Source organism: Anser anser, assembly GCF_964211835.1.
Source record: "Anser anser genome assembly, chromosome: 1".
Taxonomy (NCBI): Eukaryota; Metazoa; Chordata; class Aves; order Anseriformes; family Anatidae; genus Anser; species Anser anser.
Genome location: NC_139720.1, coordinates 118,321,327 through 118,348,788, shown reverse-complemented (window position 1 = coordinate 118,348,788; position 27,462 = coordinate 118,321,327). Strand labels below are relative to the sequence as shown.

At 39.8% G+C, this 27,462-nt stretch overlaps 1 long non-coding RNA gene across 1 annotated transcript in view; it reads left to right on the top strand.

The window, feature by feature from the left end:
* Window positions 1–23,146: 23,146 nt before the first annotated feature.
* The window catches only part of LOC310892981, a 56,425-nt gene continuing 52,109 nt past the window's right edge, over window positions 23,147–27,462 (top strand). The window contains exon 1 of the long non-coding RNA XR_014578605.1: window positions 23,147–23,618. This is a non-coding gene — a long non-coding RNA (uncharacterized lncRNA). The remainder of the gene's footprint in view (window positions 23,619–27,462) is intronic.

The window sequence follows — 27,462 nt, the reverse complement described above, 5'->3', positions numbered from 1 at the left end:
AGACGTCAGGTGCCAGATTGACAGAGCTTTAAATGTGAAGGCATGCTCTCTGTGCCTGTGAGTTCTCTGGTTTGGAAGGAGCAGGGCGTAAAGGGGGCAACACTCACAGAGGCAAATTTTAGCTCACCAGGGCTGGTCCTGGTCAAGTCACCTCCTGTAAGTCCCTGCAGAAGTAATCTCTGAACTCAGGAGTCAGTGGACCACAAACAGAAACCTACAACCCCACAAAACTACATACTCACTTCCCTTCACACAGGTGGGACAGCAGAAATGAAGAGGGAGCAATAATGGTTCTCGGTGGCCTGTATAGTTCTATGCAATTACTACCATTCAACTTTACATAAATATTTTGTTTAAAAATGCTAATTTTTATTGTTTACATTTAAAAGTAAAGAATATATTTAAATAATATGCTCCAAGTTTTTTTTTTTTTTTTTTTTTTTTACCACACAGTCCTGATGTTTGCCTTCCACTTTCCCCATGATAATTTGTTTGATTTATTATGACATACCACTAGCCCTACTAACTACAGGCACAGATCTTTGGCAGGAAAATACGCTATATATTTTAATGCTGTTTTATACTAGACATGTAAGTTTGCAGTCCAATGCAAACCAAAGAGAAAGCCCCTGATACTTGCCTAAATAGAAGAGGTCTAGATAAGCTAATATACATATATATATATATGATTTCTGACCATCTCATACTAAATATAAAATTGAAATAAACTTCAAAAAATTAAATTTAATTTTAAAATTTAAATTTAAAATACTCTTCAGAGCAGCTGAAGCAGCTGATTCTAATATCATGGAATTTTACCAGACTTCATGAAGTTCTGTTCTGTTCTAATTTTTCACACAACCAGTCTCGTGTGCACTGGTTTGTAGTGGGCTGTATTTGCAGGGTCAGCTTACCACCTTTTCATGTTACTGAATTCAGAAAGATTCTTCTTTAAACAATCTTGCTGGGTTATAAATATATCCTGTAATCACTTAGTTGGCTATTAATTAAACTATAGATTTCACTATGGAAACAGGTTCAATTCCCTATATTTAATAAAATGCTGAAAAGTTCATGTGCATGTGTGCTTAGAAGCAAATCAGCAGTTGGTTGTAAATTGACAGGATCAGGGGAGTGAAAAGTGTAGTATGTTTCTTTCAGCTTTATGAAAATCTTAGGTGTCAATGATGATGTCTATAGCCTGTCAGTTTAGTTTACCTCAGTTGACTCATGATTTTAATCAGTGACAAGTTCATGTCCTCCATAATAAAATATTGATAAAGAATATCTGTGCAAATTAATTATTATTAATGTACAAGGCACTGCTACATTAATATGTTGCCATTATACAAAAGGAATTTATATAATTAAGATTGTTTATCTGTAGAAAGAATGAGTGTTTGAAGTTCCACAAGATATGTATTGCAAACATCATAAGAAATTAAAAATAAAACTCACACTGGAAAAAAAATAAAGAGGGAAGGATAAATTTCCTTACATAGGCATGATAATGGAACTTCAGAGATTCTGAAAACTCTTAAATCCTAGGCACTCAAACAAACCGCTTCATTTGGTTGGAGTTAGATTATCTTTAAGGTCCCTTCCAACCCAAGCCACACTATGATTCTGTGATTCCATAATTTATTCTTGATTTATTACCCAACATTAATATGAAAACAGAAAGAGAATGTTAAGTGAGAAGCTCGGTGAAACTTGCAGGATGCAGCATCATCTTATTTACTTTGTTTTAAATCTCAGCTCATTTTCACAAACACACAAGACCCGTGCTTTACTTCAAGTTCAGACGGATAGTTTAGGGCAAGTCATTTCATCTCTTTCTGCCTTCATTCTCTCCTGGAGACAATACACTGATCTTTGTGTTAAAGGATACTGGGATGTAGCATTGAAACTGTTAAGTGTTTGATCATCCCTTTTTGAGCATCACTGCTCTTGCCTCAAGACAAACCAGAAGAGAAGTGATACGTAGACACTTTTGTCCAGCTTTCTGTGATCCTACTTAGGACAAAAGTGTTATTAGTTAAAAGGTGTTTTTCACTCACACATCAAACACTACAGGTGAAATTCTAGTTTCATTAAAGATTTTTTTCCCCCATCATCCTCAATGGATCTGGGTTCCATTTGTCTCTGATAGGATTCTGCACACCACCTCATTTCAAGCTACACTTACTGTGTATTTTGCTACAACATCAACTTTTAAAGGAAAAAAAACTCCTCTGGATGGATGTCACACATGAAAAAGATTATGAGAAGCAGCCCTTTCATCCAGAAAGTTGAATGATGGAAGTCTGGCTTAAAATTTACAATGAAAGTTAAACAACAACCAAAACTGTGGATGTTCTTATGACTCTAAAGTATGCATCTCTGTTCTACGTCTGGTTTCCAAAGAAGTATCAGATTTTTTAAATGTTGCTCAAGAAGAACAGTTTATTGCTTTTTCCTGTTTCTGTTTTTCTCAAGCTCCACAATCAAATGAATTAAAGTCATTTGTACAAGGCAGAGTAAATATCTGTTAACGTACATGCTGATTTTATGGTAGCATAGAAGGAGCATAGTTTTAACCACTCAATGAAGAGCACTCTTAAACTTGCATTTATTTACACAGCAGCTATGGCATTTGGGTGACTGAAGAGAATTGATTAGCAAGAAGGCTGTTAAACAGCAGTCCTATAGCAGGCACTGCACTGAGGATTATAGGTTTATTTCACTAATTGGTGCCCTCCTGGAGTCTTTATGAGTCAATTAAAAAAAAAAAATAAAGGAGCATTCTGTATTGTGTTTAGAATAAAAGCAGAATAATGCTTTTCCCTCTATAGAAATATCATAGCTGAGCTCTTTCAGGAAAAAAAAAAAAAAAAGCCTTGAGTTTTCCAGCCAAATTATTCTTCTCCATATGAATTCTTGCTTGCAGTGCTATATCCTTACCACACTGCTTTAGTGAAGCCCAGCTAGCGTGGCATGCCAAAAACCAGACCTGTATCTGCCATGGTAGGCATGATATTGCCTTCATTGTCCACAGCCACCTGGGACATGGCAGCTGTGTGCCTTGATGAGAGCAGAGTCCTGGTACAGCCTCAGGAGCCAGCCAGCAGCAGCTCTGCATGTGGGCAGCCAGGCACATTTTCCACCCCATGGGGACAGCAGCACAGAGACTTGTTATATTGTCATCTCTACAGAAGACCAGTGTGGACACCTGCAGGTTTGAACCATGCCATGGGAGCATGATGGGATCTCCCCAACACCTGCTGAAGAGCAGGGACCTCTTGCTAACCAGCTATAGGGAAGACTAAATGGAAAGAGTGGCTTGAGTGAGCTCCTCCTTACATTCTGAAGAACATTTTATCATAGGAAGGTAGAAATAAAGTTCTTACCTCTGTGATTTTAATAAGAACCTGAAATAAGAAGATGTGCACACTGAACCGCAAAGAACAGCGTTCTTGTTAACACAATGGGCTAAAGGACTACCTGGCTCCAGCCAGCTCCTGGAGGTTTCCAGGGCTCAATGAGCACCACTAGAGGGCTCACAAAGTATTTAAAGGGTTAGTACACATCGTACATACAATACTCTCATTTTACTTTCTGTTCCTCCATTTGCATGCTCAATGTATTTCAGAACTCAGCCTGGCTAAAGCATACACTTACTTCAAATTCAGCTTGACAGACTTTCACTTCCTCATGGGACCACCACCACGCTCTGACCTCTCCTGTGTAAATAGGCCTCCCACATAAAACAGTTGTGGCCTGATCGTGCTGCTCATTACCCAGTAGTCCCTAACCAGAGGCAGCATTCAGCAACAGAGTGACTGCCATCAGTGCTTCCAGAGGAGCAGATGAGTTCAGTGTGGCAGGTGTAGCAATACCAGTTATATCAGGGTATCAGGCATATCAATGCGTCAGTATGAGGTAACCCAGTGTATCATATATATCAGTGCTCCAGAGAGAAAAGAAGAAAAACCATGGCCTTTTCTCTCATAGAAACAAACAAACAAAAGTTTTATTAAAGATAACTTGAAGGAAGACATGATCCTAATATTGTACGCCTTTCCTAAAGAGGGGATTCATACAGGTTCTGGGACAATAGGCTTGTAGGCATACAAAGATTTCAGTAAATTGCTCATGGGGTCAGGGAAGTCGGCAATCCCTACAATAAGACATGAAAATTATATGTGTCAAGTGAGTGGAACTGGTATGTAGTGCTAACTATTCCTAAAACATGCTTCCTCTTAAGGGTAAGATTTACATTTGTCAATGGGGAAGGATACAAAACTAGTACGATGGGTTTTCTTTTTCCTCCCGTACCATTCATTAGCTCTGAAAACCTTGTTATAACATTCCATGTTGAGAGTAGAAATGTTTTAATATATAGCCCCAAACTCAAAAATGTGAAGGCAATTATTGTGAGAGTATTTCAATGCAAACTAAAATGAATTTCCTTCTTTTTTCTACTCTTTCTTTTCCCTTTCCTCCCTGAAATAGGCTGCCAAGGGAATTATTATGATTACTCTGCATGTTTTGCAGATGGTTGGCTGCTGCATGGGGTTCTCGAGAGAGGTCAACATCCTATAGCATCCAGCTTGGATGCTGCCCTCTACAACAGCTGAGCTGTGGAAGTCCTTAGTCAGCAAAGGATTTGCTGACATGCCTAATTGAAGTTTCTGGGACAAGTAACCTCTTCAAACCTCAGAGTGAAGCACTTTCCTGAACTGAGGCTTGATTCTACTCTCCTGTAAACCCAATGGAAATACTCCACTAGCCAGGAATGGAAGTTGAATGGGTGTGTTAACTTTTTTTTTTTAATATATATATTTATATATGCATACATATGTACACATCTATATGCATATAAAAACTCTTGAGGTGCTCAGAAGCCATGTTCAAGGTTGTTTTCAGGAGTCTCAGCTAAATCTCATAATTTTCATTCTCAGGGATACCAGAGACTAGGGACATTGGCTGCATCATGCCAACAGTGTGAGGGCAGGAAGGTTTCCTGCCTTTTGGCTTTATTATATGGCATGCAGATAAGCATTTTGGAGAGTCTCAGGCAGGTGAAGACAGGGAGGCTGTTTGTTTATTTAATCCATAGCCTTTTGGCAAATAATCAATAAATCCACCTTTCTGGTACCACTGCACAGTAAAGTGGAAGAAAAAAGGGACAATACTGACATAGTGCTGTAATACTCACTTGTACGGTCCCTCACTTTCCACGTATATGCTAATAATGTGGACAGACTACATTCAGCCTGTCTCTGGGATTGGACTGATTCAGAACCAAAGTAGGAATTGCAACTGCCCCAAAGGCTCTGTTTGGTTAGGATATCACCTCCTCTCTTGTTTTTAAAAATTTGGAAGATAAAACAAATTCAGACTTTCAGCCCCCAAGAAGAGTAGAGGATCAGTTGCTGCTTGTTGTCTTGGGGCCAGCCAGCATGCATGGCTGATAGGAAGACTGTGGATTTGGCTCAAGAACAAGTATTGCTAAGGAAGACTTTGCTTCTGCCCAGGCAGGAGTGCTGGGATGGCATCAGCTCCAGCTGCCCAGAATTTGGGAAGAGACGGAGACAAACAGGGCTCTGCCCTTCAAGGTCTTCAGAAGACCAGAGCGTGGCTCCATCTGCCCCCACATGAATCCCAAAAGAAAACTCCAGGAAATCTATTAATTGCAGCAGTATTGCCATTCAGGACAGAAATGCGTTTCCCTGATACATCTGTGTCACAGGGACAAGTGCACAGAGGTGAATACATTGAATAAACAGGCTGAGATTTGCAAAGGTACTTTGAGTAAGAACTGGATTTTCACATCCTTTAGGTACTTCAAGTCTGTCCTCATTATGTGAACTGTACCCACAAAGACAGTCACTGCAAATGTAGCATTTTACAAGTCTGGGTTTCAGATTTATTGTTTAAAATTATTTTGAAACCAATGATCTCTAATGCAGATATATCTGCTCATCTATGTTAGCAAATCATAGCTTATAGGGTAAAAATCTGGTTCTATGAATCTTTGGCTTCTACAATGCAAACTGTATGTTTATACTAGAAATTGAGGGATCCACTATAGCTTATATTGATTTTTTTTTCATTTTGCACATTTTTCATAAAGATGCATACTACTATTTAAGTATGATGAGGTTAGCATAAACCAACAAAACCAAAGAAACTGTAAGCTAAGATTGATACATTCTTCACTCATGCTGCTGTGCCTAATTATTGCAGGACTGCCAACAAGCTCATGATAATTGCATACTGCAAACAGAGCTGTGGGGGGAAAAAAAGTCATTGTTTTGGGTTCATATTACTTTCACTGAACTTTTCTGGCATGCTTGATTCATATCTCCTTTTAATGTTTTGAACTCATAGATCCTGCAATCTCAGATACAAACCTCCTGATGGAATCAGGAAGAGCAAGGCTAGTTTTCCCTCCAGACTCTTGTCTTAAGCACGATGACAATCTTGTTCCACTTCTTACCATGAAAACATACTGTTCTTGCTTCTTTTCGTGAACCACCAATGGCCAACCTTGTTATTTCCAGAAGTGACACAAGCCAGCATTATTTATGTTGGTAGACAGCATGGGAGAAAAGGAGGGGGCTTTGAAGAGCAAGGTGCGTTACGCTCAGTGACCACAGGTTTCTGTCAGTCTCTTTTTTGCTGTTTCCTAGAGTTCAAAAGCAGATGCTTCTTTCCATTCTCTTACTGGATGAGTGTAGTTTCAGTCCCAGAGCAGCAGTATCTAGAGAGGAGTTTAATCATTTTTACTCTCTCATTTTACACACTTTGTCCTTAATCCAATTTAGATGGTCAAAGCACTTTGGGCCAGCGATTTTCATTTGCTCAATATGTACATGGTTCCTAGCGCTACAACATCCCACCCCAATGGAAAACATTAAGTGCTTCTCTGATATAAATGCTAAATAATTGATCACAAATCCCTAAACCATACAGAGCAATATAATTTCTTCTCCCTGATTTTGTTATGCTATTATTTATATCAGCATACAGTATTGATATAAGAAATTTGTAATGAAGTCCCAGAGATGTTTTGATTTAATGTGGTTACAGGGACTATCATTGCAAGTGGCAACAAATAGCTCTAATGGATTTTCTAGTACCTTGTTTTCATCATCTGTAATAGACTCTAATCTGCCCTGGTCGGAACTGTAGGACGCCTGCGTGTTCTGCCCCCAGACTTTAGCAGATCTATATTTTATGGCCCTACAGTAAAAGTAATTGCAGGGTTTATAATGTCTGTGTACTGCTCCGACTGAAAGCCATCCATTTAGAGACTTCCAGAAAGTCGAGGTGTTTCAGTTGCAAATGCATGAGCTGAGACGGACTATGGTCACACAGCAGGCTGGTTACCAGCCTCCTTTTAATGAGGGTGCATTCCAGAGACCTAACTTGCTTTTCCTTTTCCTTTGTAGTAACACCAAAATAGAAAAACATTGGAAAAGATGGGGTTGAAGTTGAAAGGATCCCGCTCCTTTTTAACTCCTTGTACCAATTCAGAGGAAACCCAGGAACTTGGAGGCCAGCTCAGAAGATGCTGACTGCTAGAGTAGCCACCGAGAGCAGCACGCAAACGGGGCTGCTCTCCTTCTTCCCAAAACAAACTCTTCAGCTCCAGCTCACAGTTGACAAAAATCAAGAATCAATTCTGACTCACAGGCTGACCTCAAATTAGCTTTCAGGAGCTGTGCAACAGATCTTGACAATCTCACCATAGGTAAGCAGGAACTAAGGCAATCAGAGAAAAACAAAATCACATTTTTTTTTAAGTGTTGAATGACTGAGTAATTATACTGTCTACCTCAAATGCTAGTGCTCTGCCAAACATTCATACCTACACAACTCTCTGCAGGACTGCCTTCTGCCACCATGGTAACAGCCAGCCCTGCAGCAAGAATTTGGCCCAAGGAGCAGGAGAAGGTAACAGGGGGACTGGGCTTTTTAAAGGCACAAAAGCCCTCTAAATGCCAGGTCTGCCATTTGTGCCTCTTAAGACCAAGAATAACTCAGCCTGAATGTTAACAGCCTCTTTTTACTGTATGTGATAAATGCAATAATTCTGCTATTATCAGAATAATTAATCTTGCTTGACACTCCAGGCAAAAAATCCAATATGCTGGATTCCACAGACATGACAGTACTTTGTAATATTTTGTTATCTTTCAGATGTATAATTAATAAGGAGAGTAGGAAATCCAGGAGAATCAACCAGCATTAAAATAAGCAGAAAACAGAAAGTTAAGATAACTGGAGTTAAGCTGGGTGAGCGTCAGCCATTTCAAAGACGGTATCAATTGCACAGAAGGTCCCCAGCTGAGAGACCCAAAAGATACAGTTGCAGCTGGCAATAACCCAGATGCCACTTGCTAAATTATCTGAAACATATTTTTGTCCTAACATGAATTACGTGCTCTTATTGATGAGTCTAATTATAAAGTGCTATTGGTTACACAGAATAGTCCTTGACTGGACAGCTGCAGATGGGGAGAAAATAATAGTCAGACTAGACTAAGAGCATCTTCAGGTTCCCCAAAAGCTATCCAGCAAAAAAAAACTGCTCATGGCTAAGTAGAAAAAAAAGTATACTTAAGTCTCATGGGTAGAGAGTTAGAGAATCCCTGTAGTACTCTTGTTTTATATTTTTAGAATAGCACCCCAAGATTACAAAAAATTGCCTTGACTGAAACAATGAACATTCTAACTCTGGAAAACCTGCAAATCAAACGGCTACTTCCAAACACTGTCCTTCTTGGCATACAAATAATTACCTCCCCCCTAAAACACATACAGTATCAGTCTATGTCCTTTTTTCCCCAGGTTACTTGTTCTGACACTGCACAGCTGACCATACAAAATTTGTTGCAAGCTTAGTTCAGCTTGCAACTTTGAAAATAAGCAAAAAAATAAGTTTTTGCTTGGAGCCCCTACAAGGTCCAGCGGGGGCTGCCTCTCTGCTGCACCTTCACTTGGCCTGGAAACAACCAGGCTGCTGTGGTTCAGAACCTGCCCTCAGCAGGGCACTCACCAGCTCATGCTTTGTTGAGTGACAGCAAAACTTTTATTCCTATTTTCAAAAAGAACTGCATCATTTCAGGACGAGCTGCTAAATTACATCTTCATTTTGCAAAGTCCCCAGCTGAATGTACCAAAGTGCGGTTCTGTATCGTTTCAAATTGCTCATGAGGAACCGGTGTGCTGGTACATAGACCTGATATGGGACTTTGGGGGATTAGCTCCTACATATCACTAAGAAACAAGTGAACTCATCCTGAAGAGGAAGAATATTCTGCTTCTACAGCTTCTGCAGCTGAAACACAGAGGGAACAAACCAAAACGCAGCTCTGGAATGTAAAATGAGAATATGTGTGCTTGTGAGCTGCAGGTTAAATTCAGTCTTCTGAGGCATACAGTCAAGATCGGGGAAAAAAATCATACCTTGTGTAATCAGGCCTTGTTCGCTAGGTTGTGCCATAAATAACAAAGGAAGAGTGACAGAATTGGCACAAACCAACGTGGGGGTAGAGGTCAAAATGGGGGCCAAAGGGCCCCAGGGCCAGATGTCCCCAGGAGCTGCACATGCCCCTGATCAAGCTATGGGGCCACAGGCACACAGCAGCAAAGCTTTGCCGGGCACATATAGCTCACCTTCCAAGGTGTGCAGACCCCCTCACTAGAGGAAAAGGAGCAAGAATTGTGCTTAGCATATTATATGTAAGCGGGAACGATGGAAAAAAAAGATCTTTATGCTTTTCTAAGGGAGTTGCAAGGTTGTTTTATTGCCTTCTAATTCTCCATTTAAAAGCATTATTATTACCAAACAGGAAGCTTTGGTTCCAGCAGAGCCTACTACTGAGATAGCCATGTGCTAGTCATGGGAGTAGGGCACTCCTGGCCAGGATCCTCCTTGCCCAGCTTACACACACAGGCAAGTCTCTTATGAGCTTCCAAGAAGCTACATAAAGAACTATGTGGAGAAGAATTTAAGCGTGTTGTGAATCAGAGAAAATGCGATCCCTGGGGACAGACAGTCCGTTGTGGTACCTTGGCATGTCCTCACAGACTTAGGCTGAACAGCTTTGTATGCCAGCAGGGTCTGGTCCCATGAACATCTAACAGGAGATGGGAGGATGACTGTAAAGGAGAAGGTGGTAACTACAGGGGGGGGAATGTTTATTAGGAAGATTTTTGTGTTCTCAGATCCATATGAAAGGGTGTTGTACTATACAGAGATGTAGAAGTGACATAATTGATCACTTGCTTTTGCTTACTAACCAAAGCCTTAATTCATTATTTCTGTATTTCTCATTAAAAGCTGATGATAGAATGCAACACTTTACCCAATTTCAGTTGTCACTGACGTTAGCAGCTCCTACAGCTGTATCTCACAAAGAGCCCCCAACCCAGATATTGCCAGTAAGAAATGTGCCTAATTCACTTCTACAGAGAACAGACTTTATTAAGACTTATTTTGTTGTGAGCTTACAGATGTCCTGAGATGTTCAAAATACATTGTGCAACAGACCAGGCCATTCTCCTATGGTCTTTTGTTTCTTCTAGTCCCTCCACCCTGCTTATTTTTGTAATGTCCATTTCACATCCCCTTCTCTTCCAGAGCTACTCAGATTTTATGGCTTGGATTAAATGCATTTGAAGTCCATGCTGTTGCTGAGCAGCCTTTTAATGATAAAATTTGCCTTACAGCTCAGAAAAGACACTTCTACTCCCGTCTCCTAGCCATGCTAGCTTCAGCTTTTCTTGCATTGGCTCTTGAGCCTAATGTGGCCCTGAGAAAGGCAGCTCAGCTCAGCAGCCTGTCAGGAAAGCAAGCCAGTAAGCTGCTTGCTGATGGCCACAGTGGCCAATGCTGCCCAAAGACTAAGGTGTCCATGGTGACTGTGGCCGTTGGCCTGCCACCATGCTGCTATGCCTTGACTCCTCATCCCTAAGGTGGCAAATACCTCCTCAAGTACAGCCCCAAGAGTTGGCGGCAGCTCCCCAGCAAAGACACACACTGCATCTACCTCCTGACCTTGAGAATGGGAATTAAAAGATGCAACAGAGTGGCTACGGACTCACCACACATGCAGGGAACCTTACGTGGCTCACAGCTGGAGCACGGCAACCCAGGTTCATGCATACCACTACAGAGGACCTCCGCTATTCCTTCAGAGAAAGAAAAGGGTTATTTAATTGTATTTAAGAAAACAATACACCGTCTTTTCAGCCAGCCACTTCCTGTACAGCAGCAGTCACTGAAGCAGAGCTCTCTTGTACTATGAGACAAGACTAACTTACACTGGAAAAGGACTAGAAAAAGGGTTGAGTTGGTGTTTCATGCCTCCTCACGGACTCTGCTGTGCTCCTCTCGATGTCTCAGCTCCACCTGCTATGAACAACCCCTTTTTGCTCAGAGGTTTTCTGTCTGTAGATTATTGCAGTGGCCTTGCTGGACTTTGTGGGATTTCAGACTGCTTTTTGTTTGTTAATTTCCTTTCTTGTATTCTATTTTTTATTGTGAAGTCTTTTATCTAAATGCCTCTCCAATGCCTGCTTTGCCTAATTGTACCTCTCCTGTTCCCCACCCTTCCCTTTTAACGCAAACTTTGGGAGGGGGATTCAGGAGAGGAGGGCAGTTGCTATTATGCCTTGCTTTTTTCCTTATCTCCATTCTTTCTTGGCTCTAAGAAGCATATAACATTTCTCAGTTCCAGTAAAATACTATCCTTGACCCATATATTTTCTGTACTATGTGATATTTACCTCCAAAGTGTGCTTCTTATTTATCTCAAATTGAAGATTCAAAAATTATTTGCTTTCCAAATCCTACATCTCCTCAATTTCCAGCGATCTCACAATATAAATACTAATAGGCACATGAAATAAAGTTAGAGGAAGTCAGTATGCTTACATCAGGTATAGCTCTGTGCAGCAGGACTGAAATTGACCTTTTTATGACTTTTTTATTTCTTAGTGCTGATTTGGGAAATGCAACCTTCTACCTTGCTGGAGTTTAGCAAAGGAAATCAGCGACAACAGGAACAATATGATCTCTTCTGGTGATCTACCACCTTTTTCTTGTGGAGATAGCTGAACATTTCAAATATGAGTGGACTCAATGACCATGGAAGTCAATGGAAATCTGTCAGCAGACATTAATACTCAGACCCTTAATTATCTCTTTCTTAGCTAAGACAAAAAGAACAAATTCTGCAATCTATACAGCAGGTCATAGGACATTAGGTGAATGGCAGGATCTTTAAAAGAGTTCTCACGATCTCTGTGACACTCAACTGCTGATGTGCACATTAATCTGTTTTGTCCACCCAGCAATGTAATTCTTCCTCAGCCACCTTGCCTCTCTCATTAAAGATGGCCCTTAAGTCTTAACGGAGTTCTCATGAAAATATGCAAAACGGGATCGCTTCTGCCCTTCAAAGCTCCCCTAAAATGAAATGCATTTTGCAATCACAAGGTCTATCAGACACCTGTCAGTGGTTAGACACATACATATGATTACAAATCATCATCTTTTCCCTAGAAGAAAGTGCTGTCAACAGTGAGAGACAAATAGAAATCCCAAATAGCATATTTTCAGTAAACTTTGGGAGACTGAAGAGAAGATTTGCATGGACTCTGCCTGTACCCTTGGCACATCTCCAGGGACGCCTGTGCTCCCATGCCCCAAGGTGTGTTGCTAGTGCTTTCAAGACCTATTGCTTGGAGATAAATAGTCAAACATGGTGCCAGGGAACCAAAAGCCCTGGAGCTCTAGATCTAACTGAGCTCAAGCTCTGCAGCAGAGAGCTTGGAAATTACTGAAGCCTTTATTTTAATGGGGCTTCTCTGGATGGCTGTGTACCTTATCCTGGAAGCAGGGATGGGTTCTGAAACTCCTCTCTAGGGCAGTGGACGTGTTGGATGATCCAGCTCGTCAAAGGCTTAGGACACTCCAGATTTGCTAATACCCAAATTCAATAATTCTGAAAGCATTTTTTCAATGTTCACAACTTTTGCTTGTTTTTGACTAATAAATGTGATGTAAGGTTTATGTACTTTTATTGAGGGAGGGAGGGGGAAGGGTCAGGTTGTTTTTTGTTTGTTTGTTCATTTGTTTTGTTTTATTTTTCAAATAGCTTCTTGCAAACTATTTTATCCTGTGGTTTTCGCTGTGACAGTTGCCCACTAGCCCAACCACTGATGGCTACAATATTGTCATGTTTTTCTGCACTCATTTTGTTGTCTCTAGCTGGTATTTCTTATTGTACTGTTTAATTTGTAACAGGACTACCCTTCAGCTTATTTGTGTACTGAGCTGGCCACAATAGGGCCCTGTTTCATAATTGTGTTGAGGTAATGCCCAAGGCTCTCAGCAAGAAATAATAATAAATGACATGACACAACTGTGCTGAGTCACACCTTTTTAAAGCCCAGCTCTTCCTGAGGGGCACAAGAACATAGATAAAAACAGCCACAGACAGCAAAGAGACCCTTCTGAAAACAGCTCCTGGTAACTCATTCAAGTCAGTGGCCATAACGAACAATGGCACAGCTGTTAGATAAATGGGATGCTTACAACTGCACACAGAAAACCTAAAAATTTCAGCAACGAAACCATTAGCCTTTACTACATGAGTGGTACAGGACCTGCTGTTTCAGTAAAGCTCTGCTGGGTCACATAAAACCTGTAGAGAAAACACAGAGAGGTCTGGCATCCATCCATTCCTCCATCTGTCTAAGGGCAGCTGGAAAACTAACCCAATCAGTCCTCAGACTTGGAGATGCTCTAACACTGCATTGCAAGCCAGTGTACGAGAACTGTTACATGACCAATGTGTTCACAAGCTTCAGTTTGCAATGAATGCCTTCTATCATCTTTCATTAACAATTAAAATAAAAGCTCTAATTTTTTACAGCTGTTTCAATTATTTCTGCTCGTAGGCTATATTCTCCTGAAATACTGAAATCACAGATCATCAGTACCACTTCTGGATCGTCTCATCAGCCTTTGATCATATTCAGCACAATCCTTTTTACAAGGAATTTCAAAACTATCTCATTCCAGTTTTCTATCACATTCCAGTGGCATCAGTAACCCACAGCTTCATGCAAGACAACATAAAACATATTCTGAAGAATACATGTTGTATATTCAGATCACATCAGTAGACACAAATCAGAACATAAGTCAAAGACATCACAGGCCTGGAACTAGTGTTTTTTTTTTTTCCTAGGGCTTTGTTTTGGGTAGTGGTTTTTTCCTGCACTAGGTAGTCCTTCTAATTTGTTATGACTTTAAGAAAAACAACCTAGGAATGAAGGAATTAGATTAAGTCCTTCGACTTACTTAGTTTCCATGATCTAATACTCCCCTCATGTTCCAACACAGCTCTGTTCCCTGCTGATGAGGTCAGGGCTGAGGAAGTCTCTTAGAAGGTGGTTTCAATTCAAAGGCAAACTGGAGACCACTTCATTCCTGAGACAAGGTATACTCAGTTTGGTGCACTTGTAGGACAGCCAGAAACTGTAATGAGAACACTGGAGAAACCAACTCTCCTTGGATATAGATCATCAATAATGTTCTAGGCAAAACTGAAAATAGTTCAGAATATTCTGCCTCACCAACTTGCATTGTAATCTTCTAGTGTAGTTACTGTGGACCTTGTTTGTGGTGATATCTTGAAATAGCAATCAATACTTGCCAAGGGCATGCTTTCCCTGCTGTTTATTCTGTTATCCAGCCAGTGGCAACAGCAATCATTTAAGGTCAACTAAGCACTGATATGTTGCTAATGATGAGTACCTAACATATGGCTAAAAAGGATGAAGACCTATCCTTGCTGGGTAATACAGAACAAAAGATGCCCAGATACCCATCATCTGGACAAATTTTGCTTAAAGTGAATAGTAACAAGAAAGTCACTAGTGAACTCCCTCCCCTGTCGTACTATAAATAAAAGTGTTACCACAAATATTGAAAAGAAATGAACCATTTATCAAGGGATTGGAATGAGCTTGTGTGGAATAAAGAAGAGAGGCAAAGTTTGTAATGACACGGGGGTTAAGGTTTTGTGGCAGCAAGGTAAAAGAAAGTTGTTTTTGTGGGACTGACTCCTGATATTCACTCCTCCAGTTTTTGTGTTGGTCTGTATTTTATGTTTGCCAAAAATGTCAAAGTTCTAGACACAAACTTTTATTTTATGTCCATATATTATGAAGGAAGTAAAGCAAACCAACCCATCAATCCAGCGGCTGATGCTTAACCTCCTTTCTTGTTTAGACTTGCTTATGTCTGCTTCTCCTGCACTTCCGAGAAACTGTGAACTGTGTCATCCCCAGGAAATACAACCAACCTTAAATTGCAGAAACAGAAAGGCTTATTGAGCATTTGGGAAATGTTCTGAACAACACTGTCCATCTCCTGCGGCAAAACATTGCAGCAGAGACAGACGCAGTACTGGTGGAAACTACTAGCAGAGGGATATTGAAAAATACATGTGACTGTGGAACCAAATATGGCTCTTTCTCTGACTGGAGGAGCTGAACACAAGAACACACTGAGAAAAGCACTACAACGCACTGGATGTGCTGGTATTACTGAGTAGCAGCAAAAATAGAGCTTCTGCAGCAAGAGGAAAATGAATGTATCATCTGAAATAATTAAGCTATATTAAATATATGTTCACTGCTGCTGGGTAACTGCTAGACATTATTAAGGACCAACACTATTTCTTGTGCTCAAAACCAATCCAAATTTTTTATCAGAACCTTCCTAATAGACACCTCAAGAGACATTCGAAAGAAAAACAACATTCATATAGTGAATAATGGAAGACGTTGGACTGAGCAGACTGGCTTTGCCCAGTAGCTGAGGACAAGTAGAGGACTCAGGCAGGCAGACTATAACCACTTAAATTGGAATTAGCTAAGACACAGCAATAATGCTCAGCTGGTGGCTGGATTTTTACACCCTTATAAAAGGGCAACTTATTACACTATGATTCATCTAAGTAGCAAACTCATCGTAAACAAACTCTAGACCTTGCCTACACTTGATTTCTTGGCCCCAGGTTTCCCATCTCAGCAGTTCAGTTTCACTGGCAGGAGCAGCACCGGCAGAGCTAACACAGATAAGGCCCCTCAGATGGTGACACCTTCACCTGCTAGGAGCAGGACATGACGTCTCTACTGCAATGCCTACATGGCCATCCCCCTCAGCACCAGCACCCTGCCAGCCAGCCAGTGCCTTGCATACATTTGAAGGGAGACCTCAGAAGCATCCATGCCACCCTGCCTTCACCCTTGCCCTGACATGAACTAGGAATGGGAGGACTGAGCTGCATGACTCTGGTTTGGGTCACCTCTGATGCTACCCCAGGACAAGGGTGCAGCCACCCCAAGGTCAGCGGAGAACTCCTTTCCCTCCCCTTTCACTCCCACGGTGCCCGTGCACAGGCTCCATGCACCCTCCAAGTCTCCATCTCACGCTTCCCCATGGAAAAGGGTGCCAATCCTCCTGCCCAGGCTCCCTGGGGCAGGTGCAGCCCAGGCCCCCGACAGAAGACAAACCCCATCTCTGATGTTGCACAGAACCATCACTCTATGCAGCCAGTGCAGTCTGAGCCACGTGAAATTTGTCTGTGTTATTTCCTCCAGCTTATCGTCTGATCTCTAGCCCACAGTCAAACTGAACAGCAAGGGTTACGGGTGAGGGAACGAAAAGTGCTTTTGTTCTGCCTTTGCACCCCTCCTCCTTCCCACCTCCCAACCTCCTCCCTCCCGTGAATCAATCCAAAGTCACCGAAGTAGAATCACAAGTTAAGGAGCAAAAAATAGGGAATGTGGAAAAAGCCTGTCATAAAATGAGGTTACTCATACCATCATGAGGAAGCAGGGTGATTATACACACTTTACACAGAAGGATAGAAACAATAGGATTACTCACACAATCTCAAACTCTAATGAGGCGCATCAGTTACACTCCCACAGCAACCTGGAGAAAGAAAGAGTAAAATCTGCTGTTAGCCTAATAAGGACTTTGCGAAAGAGTCGCAGTTGACATGTCCTACTTACATATCATACGCTGCAAGCTTGATAGGGAGTGCAGGCCAGGGTTTCTTTATGTGCTGTCCAACCCAACTGAGAGGGGAAGGGAGCATAAATGTGGTGATTCTTCCAGCCACCTCCAGCTCCAGTGTCATCCTTACGGTACTGTAATCGATTCAGGACAAAAAACGTAGATACAAAATCAACAGAGGAAGCTCATTGGTAGTTATAATCAATCCGAAGAACACACCTTGTATCTCATTTTAAATCACTGGTGACACACTACTAACAAGCCATTTAAATAAAGACAGAGTAATGGGACAGATGTCCTTAAATGTACTTCTTCAACCAGACTTCTTGAAAAGAACAAACACTGGACTGACTTCATGCGTTTGTGACTGTCAAGGCAGTATCTGCAAATGGTACCAGTGAAAGGAACCATGCTGTCTGAAATTATGTGCTGCAAAACTTTGTAAGACCTATTTTTGTAAATAGATCATGTACTACATGGTAGATTTCCCTCCTGGGTGGACTTTCTTTAGTGAAATTTAGAAAACAACTGGGAACCTCTCACACACAATTACAGAGGTTTCAGCCAGGTGAAGCTTCCTCTCCTCCCCCAGCTGGCCTGCAGGAACCCCAGAAAGCTGCACTGCACATGGATCAGCAAGTGAAATGGATCTGCCCTACTTCTCTCAGGATCTGAACTTCCTTCTCAACTCCTTTCAGACTCCTGTTTGAGCCTTTAGATAACACAGCCCTGAAGTACCTGCTCAAACCCCCCCTCTCTAGGAAGAGAAATTAAGCATGTGCTTAAAAGCTTTCCAGGACAGAGATGATCTCCCATCTGAGACCCACCTCATGGAAAATTCCAAGATTTAAAATCTGTAATCCTTTATTTTTTGTGTGGTTGAAATAAGTTAAAATCAACAATTCACTTCAGGCTTACAAAAATGCTTCACTGCAGCTTGACATCATTTTAACCTTACTATTCCAATGTAAAAAAAAAAAAAAAAGAAAAAAACCACGATAAATCTAAAATATAAACATTGAAATAAAACATAAAGAGTGAACACAATACATCTTAATTATAATAATTATATATGTTATAATATTATATGTTATATAATTATATGCATCATAAAACCTTTCATGACATATTGGTGAAATCCTGTTCTGCCAAAATTACCAATTTGTGTTGAATCAGCACTTTCTTGTTATAAGCGTTCCTCCAGTTCAAGACTTTGTGTGCCCTTCACATCTATTCTTTTTCAGTTGAAAATCTTTCCTAATGCTTTCAGTGGCACCATGATAACTTCTTTATAGCATTTCAAGCACCAGTATCGACATAAGAAAGCTGCTTTTTATCTGATTGGAGCTCTTCTCTAAGAATAATGTCAAGGAAAATTATGCAGAAGTCTTCTCAGTTTGTGTTTCCCCTCCCTTCGGCGCTTGAGCTCTGCAAACACATAACTAGAGCACAGAGATCAACCCAAACTTCTTGCAACCCGTTGGTGTTTCTGGTTATTATCATGCCTGATGTTACAATACACCCTGAAAAGCAGTGTTTAATTGACCAAACAAGAAAAACAAATGCTTCCCCAAGGCAAAAATTCCATGAGCTGTTTGGATGTTTTCTATGAAGTTAACAAGCACTTCTGTCAGTATTTGAAAGTCTGAGACTGTTTTTTGAATGGACTGAAGTAGAGAAGAGACAGCTTGAATAAAATTTTACAACTATTTCAACATGCTGAAGGACATTTCAGACTAAAATATTACTTGTCTTATAACATTATTCATAAGAAATGAAGTTTGTAAGATAGATTTTATTCCAAAGTAAAATAAATCCTAAATTATATTAGTACAGCTACAGTAACAGAAGAAGAATATGGTTTTCTACTAAAATTACATAAAAGAGTGATAGGACATGCTCTTGTAACCTTATTTTTATGTATTTACTCTTAATGTGGCCCTGCAACTAAACTCTATACATGTGGAAGCATTAAGGGCAGCTTTATGGACTTTTGGGGGCACAGCGCAGCTGCAGAGATATAATCCACAGATGATCCAAACACAGGAAAGGAAAAAGGGTTCTTTTTGTAATACCTACATCTTTTACTGACTTCAAGCTGACATAGGGTAGGGGAATATAAGACTGTTGAGAAAAAGAGTAACACTTGTTCTTCCCAGCCAAATGAAAAACATTTAACCAGCATTTCCACTGCCAGAAAATAATAAGAAAAAAAAAAAAGGACAAAACAAACAAGGAAACAAACAAACAAAAAACACTCTTCGACTTTTCATGTTTTGAGGATAGCAAAACCATTGCCAAGCTGGAACTCAGATCCCAAAATTATTGAATTCTTGAGGATGTCTTAGCACTGTCCTTAGGATCAATGAATAAAAGACACACTGGTGTTTCACATACATTTCCCAGATTTTCCTTGCTGTCCTCCCTTAGGGGAAGCATACCAGGAAGGATGTTGTTCTTTGTGTAGAAACATGATACGGTGAACCTGGAAGGAAAGGATACCAGACTGGGACAGGTTTTGGTTACCCAAGAGTTGATGTTTTCCCCATCATATCTGAGATGATGCATAAGTGCTCTGGTATGCATGACTATCTGAAAACTGAATGCTTAATACACCCAGTCAAAATATAAGGCATATACTTGAGATTTTAATTTGATTGCTTATGTTATTAAAACAAACAAGCAAACAAACAAACAGAAAACAACAAGAGAGAGTATAGTTCCAAAGTCGGGATTTTATTGTGGATCATATTCAGGCCATATACAGAAAATAAGTAAGAAATAGCAATCTGTGTTGCCCACTCTGCATAATGCCAAGCAGAGATAATTGTAAAATAATACGTTATATTGGACCCCCATTTTCCTAGCATGTATGAATTATTTTAACTCATCTATTACATACAAGGACCAAGATTACAAATGGCAATTTCTACCAAGAAGTAGTTATGGCATGAGGTTTAGTGATATAATGTTCTTGATGCTTTGGATGTCTGCAATGCAACCAGCTGTGGTTACGGTTTTAAATAGCATAGGAGTTGCTGTAACCCAAGCCTGTTGTTAACAGCCCCAAGGTAATGATCTCCAGTACAACCAAAGCACAGGCCTTTCAGCCCTTCCCTGTATGTCCTATTTGCCTATTTTACAGGCCGAGAAAAGAACTTTACTTCTTGGTCTGTAGATGAATATCTACTGGGAAATCTGATAAGCCAGATGAATTTTCATTTTGGAAATGTTACTGACCATATTTCCTTAGAAGATGATCAGTTTAATCAACATTCCTTTAGATTGCCTGGGTTTAAGCCTACAGACCTGAAAACTATATTATCTTCCCTGACTGCACTGTGAACTTTGCAAATGCACCTGAGTATCTTAGATTTCTCAATACTGCTCATTTTTGACAGAAAGCTAGAAAATCTACTGTTCTCATCTGGGTTTTGGTTTTGAACAAAAACAAAATTTGAGGTCAAGTTTTTCCCTCAACCTTTTTCACATAGAGTCTGTGCTTTTACAGGGGTTCACCTCAGAGGAGCAAATGGTCTTCAGAAATCAGAACAGAATTTAGAGGGTGAAAGACTACTCACATTAAAGCCAAGAAAATATTTGTGCATAACTCTTAACCTGTTAACTCATAATAAACATCCTGAACATACAAAAAAAGCAACTCTAAGTGGTTAAGGTTTCCTGTTATTGGCCACTAACTAGAAATTAGAAACACTATCAAAATGCCACTTGATTCTCCTTGAAAATTTGCTATATATTTGGAAAAAAATATTTCATTTTAATTTGGAATAAGGTTCATGACAGGATTGTGTTGTTCACTACAACACCCAAAAGTGTAAAGTGTTTTTAAAGTATTCACAGAAACCCAAAACTTTTAGAAATTTTAGTTCAAATGATTGTGTATCAGAAAAGTCAAAGTCAAAAGTGTTTTTCTCATAATTTTCCTGTTTTAAAAGTATGGCACAACCTAAATAAAAACAATTAATCCTATGCAATCTCCATGACCAATTGTATAACCTGAACTGGCACAGGTAGGTACACAAATGAAAAACAGAAAGCAAAAACTAATAATTTGAACCAAACGTAATAATAATAGAATAATTAACGCTAATTAATACCAGCAATACCAGTAGCAAAAGACTCTCCTGTTGTCTCTATAATAGATTGTAAATTCTAGGTTTTGATTAGTCATGGGCTTGTCCCACGTAATTCGTAGTGCTGAAAAGATGAACATGCTTGGCTTCAGAGTTTTATGATATGGAAACAAGAAATGTTTGCAAAATTCACAGTCTGATCCAAACTTGAATTCAGATCACAGCCTCCAGAGTCTGTATGTGTTCAGACCCACAGTTCAGGTTTTCAGCTGTGATTTATATGCATTCAGAAAATAAGTAAGTAAAAAGATGTTCTCTAAACTAGCTGTATGAGGTTTCCCAGCACAGTCTGCAGGCTTTTAAGGGCAAATTCACTTCATCAATACAGCAAATCTTTTCAAAAGGATTTTCAAATGATAAGAAAAAGAAACTGTTGTTGTATCATGGGCAGGATGTTGAACAAAGATGTTTTAGTGGTGGTAGTGGAATACATCTCTCACCAGATCTATTTAGTAGTTATGCTTAGATAGCAATAAAAATGAAGGATGGAAGATTATTGATTATGGGACGAAGCCCAGACTGGTGTCTGAACAGTTAGTAATCTGAACTATGTAGACTGCTGGACGCTCATCTGTGGTACAGAATACAGGCTATGAGTTTAATGGAAGGAGTTATTACAAACAACATCTCTTCTGCTTTATCTCAGGCTGAACAAGTGCAGCCACCACAGTAAACTAGTATTTGGTCCCATCTGAAACTGCTGCTAAGATTAGCAGCAGTAAATGCTGCAAACTAATTGAAGTAATTTTCAAAGAGCTCTTAGCTTGGACAGTTTCAGCTTATTTGGCATTCTCAATAGAATTTGACACAAAAAATGTTAATATTCACTCTCATATATTAATGGAAAATAATTATCACTCAATCTGTATTCCATTCTTTCCCAAATGCTCTCTGTATTCTTTTCCATTGCATCAGGGAGATTTTAGTTTTGTTGTCATCAGAATCAAAAATACTCACGACACAATTTGGGGAAGTACCTTGCTTAGTTTTGCTATATGATCCACTACACAAATTGATTCCAGGGCATTTCTTTGTTTACATAAATAAAATCTGTATGTATTATTTGGCACAAAGGATTTCTTGGGTCTAAGCCAAAATTCTGGCCAGGGCCTCATCTACAGCTCTGCAGTTCCACTAACACCACAAGAGACACGTGAAGGAGAAACAGATACTTCCCCAGGTATGAGAAACCTTACTGCATTGCATCTCTTAGGTAACCCCTTTATGTTTTTACACAATTTAAGCTGTATGCTAGTCAGAGTGTAGCCCACAAAAATGATTACAAATGTAAGAAAAACAGTCTTGATGCTATCATTTCTGCACCCTGAAGTGTCTGGAAAAATCTCTCTTCATCTCTCATGTTTTCACCTGAACATTAAGTACATAAGGGAGCTTTCAAAGGCTCAGCAAAAGAACTTGTTTATCAATGATGCAAACTTCTTAGGCTCTTGGACAAAGTTGCAGGTATTTAGTTTATTACAGCATTATGAATAAGCACTCAGAAGATGAAAGCCTAAGTGCAGTCTCCCCATAATAGTGCTACTGGCTTAAGACTGGATATTCATCTGAAGCATTTTACTTGTGAAGGGTCAAAATCTTTGGGAAATCATGTCTAAAGACACACTTCAATCCCATCCAACAGCAACACACATAAATAACATGTCTCTGAGTCATAAAAAGCGAAGATGAATACCATAGCTGGCTGTATGTTCCTTCTCCCACTCATGCCTTAATTGTGCAATCGATAGTCAAGCATTTAAATCAATAATTTTGAAGTTGTGAGCTCAAAGTCGACACCAGCAGAGGAGGTTCATCAAGCTGTGCAGTGTCAGGGCTGCATTTTTGTAATAGTTGTGTCTTGCCTTGAGTGCATCAATCTATGGATCAGCACATCTGAAGAGAAAATCCACAGGATTTTCCCATGAAACGATATCCCATTCCTACTCATTTCGACTCAATCTGCTTTCTCTCATTCCCCTGTAGAGGGGATGAACTTGCTCAAGGAAAAAAAACCTCCGAACCTCAGAAAAGTACTTTAATCTAGAAATAATTCAGACAGAGCAGGGCTCTCAGAGCTTCTCCAGCACAGCTCTCTCACTTTTCCCTTTCCTAAAACTGTTTCCAAGGATGAAGCACTGAAACGGCTTGTAAATACATGTTGTTGTGGGGGAGAGAAGGTGAGTCTTTATAAAGAAAGACAGGTGAAGACTGGGCGAAGCAAAGAACCAGGAGGACCGTCCCTGCCTCAGCAACATCACCTGGCTGTCTGCAGACAGCCTGGGTGCTGCCAGGGGAGCGGCTGCAGCCTCCACACAGCCTTCATGCCAGCCCTGATCAGAGTGGGGAGCTCTTCTGTCAAGTACCACGTGAGTCAGACTGCTGCTGATGGAAATAATTTGTTTACAGCAACGGGAAGGGAATTGCTAGAGCAATTAAAATAATTTGTTGTTTCATAATACAAGCTATACCAAGAATGGCTGTTAGCTGCATTTCAGTCTCAGGTACTTAAAAACAAACAAACAATCAATCAGGAAAAGTAGGTTTTAATTTCACAGAGGATTGTTAGTAAAAAAAACAATCTTTACTTAATGCCCTTAAATCTTAAATGCTGCTCTGCCTGGCAGGCACCTGGTTCACATTTTTGCTACGAATGAGCAGCCTCTTCCCAGCTAGGTGGAGGCTGCAGGTGGACCGAGATAAGGTATGGAGGCTGCTGTCCTACACCACCCACCTGAGGCTTCACCACCTGCTGAAGGCTGTGAAGCCACAAGGAGTGCGTGTAGGTAAGGATGCACGCACCTGAAGGATAACAGGAGAGGCAAAACATGAACCTATCACCCACTCATCCTTACCAAGGCAGCTTCTTGGCAGTATGCTTGGACCTGTGGTGGGAGACACAAGAGACAAGTTACGTCAGGTCAGGGTGGGCCTGACATCCATTTTATGGTTTGTCCACAGGCTTCACCAGCAAACACAAGATTTACAATAATGTCTCAGTTAAGGCTTGACTGGCCCTCCAAGGGGAGATTTGGGTTTTTCAGGTTTTTTTTGTTTTGTTTTTGTTTTTTCTAACTGTATTTTTGCTGTCTGTGCATAGTGGAGCCAGAGTCCAAATAGATTCTACCTGATGTTGAAAGAAGTACCTGTCAAATCCAGAAATAATGTCGAGACACTGATATGATCCATCACAGTTAATATTTCTCAAGACCCAAATGTTTACAAAGAACTTTCCGAGCAATTCGTAGGGAAGGAATAATAATCGTTCTGTATCTCTCACACACATAAATCTACAGTTCCATAGAGCAATTCTGAAGAGTCACATTAAATAATGTGTGAGCTGCTCATCAACATTTTGCAGCAAGAAAAAGTGAAATCCACAGCGTTGAATATTTCTCTGTGAGGTGTTTGTTCAGTCCTCATGTTTGTTATCTGTTTAGAGAAGTAATCTTCCCAAGGACCCTCTGATGCACCCGGGGTTAAATAAGGAGAAATATGATATCCTTTGGGATGGAGGGGCATAGCATAAAGATACCTCCATCTTTTCAGATTAAAAAACTGAACTGCTCTTTTGCACCTGCAATTCTGAGTAAACATACAGGTAGCTTTTGTTGTGGTTGTTTTAAAGTAAGTGGTAATGGTTGATAGAAGAGCTGATAATTAACATTTATCAGTTGCAGAGGAGTGTGATGGATTCTTCATCACTAGAAATACTTCTACAAATCACAATGGGGTACTTCTTTTTTTCCAAAAGACTCATTGTAATTCAAACTTGAATTAATTTGAAGAAAAGACCTGTTACTACAAGAAAACTGGACAGATGATCACAATGGCCCTTTGCTGTGATTATTTGTATCATCGAGGTTTCTTGGGGCAAGACTACCCAACTGTGGGCACAACATCAGAAGCAAAAGTGGTCTGTGCCTGAAGGGTTTTTCAACAGACTGAGAAAAGAAACAACAGAGGGATACTGGAAAACAGGGCAAACTGAACTACACAATAACACCAAGGCATAATTCTGAATCTGTAAAGGCATTTATCCCTGATCCTCTGAAGGCTCAACGAAGGTTTAAATATCCTATAAATACAATATATCAATATCAGCTTCCTAGTGTTTTCTTTCTTGAAAATAATTACTTAACTGAGACAATGTAAAACTAGTAAGTATAAAGCTTTTCAATTAATATGTAATGGAAGGTAAGTCTGCTAAATACTATGAGGGTTTTCTTTCATCTTAGTATGTCTATAACAACCAGGAACTTCAGATATAAACAGAAGAAAAAAATAATGCTATTTTCTTCTTCGCCAAAACAGCTTGACACGAGGGTTGTGTTAGACCTCACATTCAAGGCAGGGCCAAGTCCGGACAAGAAGATTTGCGAAAAACATCCATGGCCTTCAGCAAACACTGCCTGTTAATGTCAGTGTTGGTATTACCCTGGTTAGAGAAGGGAGAAGTCCTACAAGACACAACACTGAAGACCTGTTGCTTTGGTCTTATTAAGGAATCCATGGCGTTCTTGATCTCTGTGCAAGAAGACTTAAGCCATGGTGGGGCTAATGACTGTTGTACCTGCATCTCTTATACCCTGTTAGGTTAATTAAAATTATAACAAATCCCACAAATACAACGTTCCTATGAATCTGCAGAATATAGTTTATATTTATTCTAAAGAATATGAAATTAAATTAGATGTTAACTTATGCCTTCAGATGTAAATTATGTAGCAGGGCTTCAGTTTAACCACCAAAATATTAGATATAACTGAATTTAAAAAATAGAAAAATAGATTAAATGAAACATATCCTCCAGTGTTATTTTTTATTTATAAATCATTATGCAACTATGAATCTCTGAATCTTGTTTTAATTGATAAATATTGCATAAGATCTGTATTAAATATCTTTTCTAGAGATGATCTGCATTTTAAAATAGACTAAAACTCCATAATGAAGTCTAATTTATAATAAATATTTAAGCAAACATATATCTTAGGAATTAAATATCATTAATGGTAACGGAAAGGACAGCTTATGAAATGTATTTGGGAATCTCTTTTCCATGTTGAGAACACAAGACAGAAGGAAGATGGTGCTGATACCCAGCATAAAACATCACAGCCTGATTTTCCAGTATTTTAGGAAGACATTAAGAGTGTTACTGTCTTCAGACCAGCAGGAGTGGTGTCACACCTGTTACCCTGCAATTGAGGCAAATGCAGGAATTACATAGAGTTTCTCCCAGACGTAACATCTCACTCCCCAGCTGCTAAAAGGCCACTGGAAATACGTGTTGCTTCATTTCTGAGTCTGGCGCACACGTTTCTCACACATGAGAGCCTGCGCTTCCTCAGCTCTGGGCGCAGTCTGAGGTTTACCTATCTGACAGTGTGGATGTGTTTAGGGAGAAGTTAACTTGGTAAAAGACACATTCATAGCTTGTGTTCCAAGCTCAGAAAGCACTTGGGGACCATTTTATTCATCTCTTTATTTCCTGTTGAAGATCTTTCTGTGTTTCTAAATGCTGTTGGAACCTTATGCCCTTTTGTAGCTCTCAGAGTACAAATTCTCTTGATAATAAAAAAGGCAATTAACAAATTGCAGAAGAAATATTCCATCATGGGGAATATGATTCTACATGTACATTAGAGAAAAAAGGAACAGAAATCTGATCTTCACTGTGGTCACTTAAGTTAATAACACTATTTCCATACATAGCAGTAATTACTTGCTTCGTATAGTTGCTGGATTGGTGCCTACCACAAAAAGAAAGATTTAAATTGGAAGGAGAGGAGGGAAGAAGGAATAATAGAGAAGAAAAAAAAAAAAGAAAAAAAGAAACACTGTATTCTATCCTCAGATATCTTCTGCCTTCCTTCATTTCTTCTCCCCTTTTTATGTCTCTCCTTTTTATTTAGTTTTACTCCCTAGAGTAACCAATCTATTCCATTATTTTAGTAACTCATATCTTTAAAGTTGGAATTTTCCTTCTACTTACTCCCACCAACTGCAACATGAAAAAAAAAAAAAAGAAACAAACAAAAAGAGAAAAGGCTCTTTTGCCAAAAAGGGCAGCTTTACTATGAAAAAATGCCTGTGAAAGTTACATTCTTATTGAATAAAAATGCAGGGGCATTTGATTTTTTTGGAGAGTAGCTTACTGCTTGGCCTGGTGTCTGCAGAGGAGAGCTAGCGTGGCCAAAGTAGTGAGCT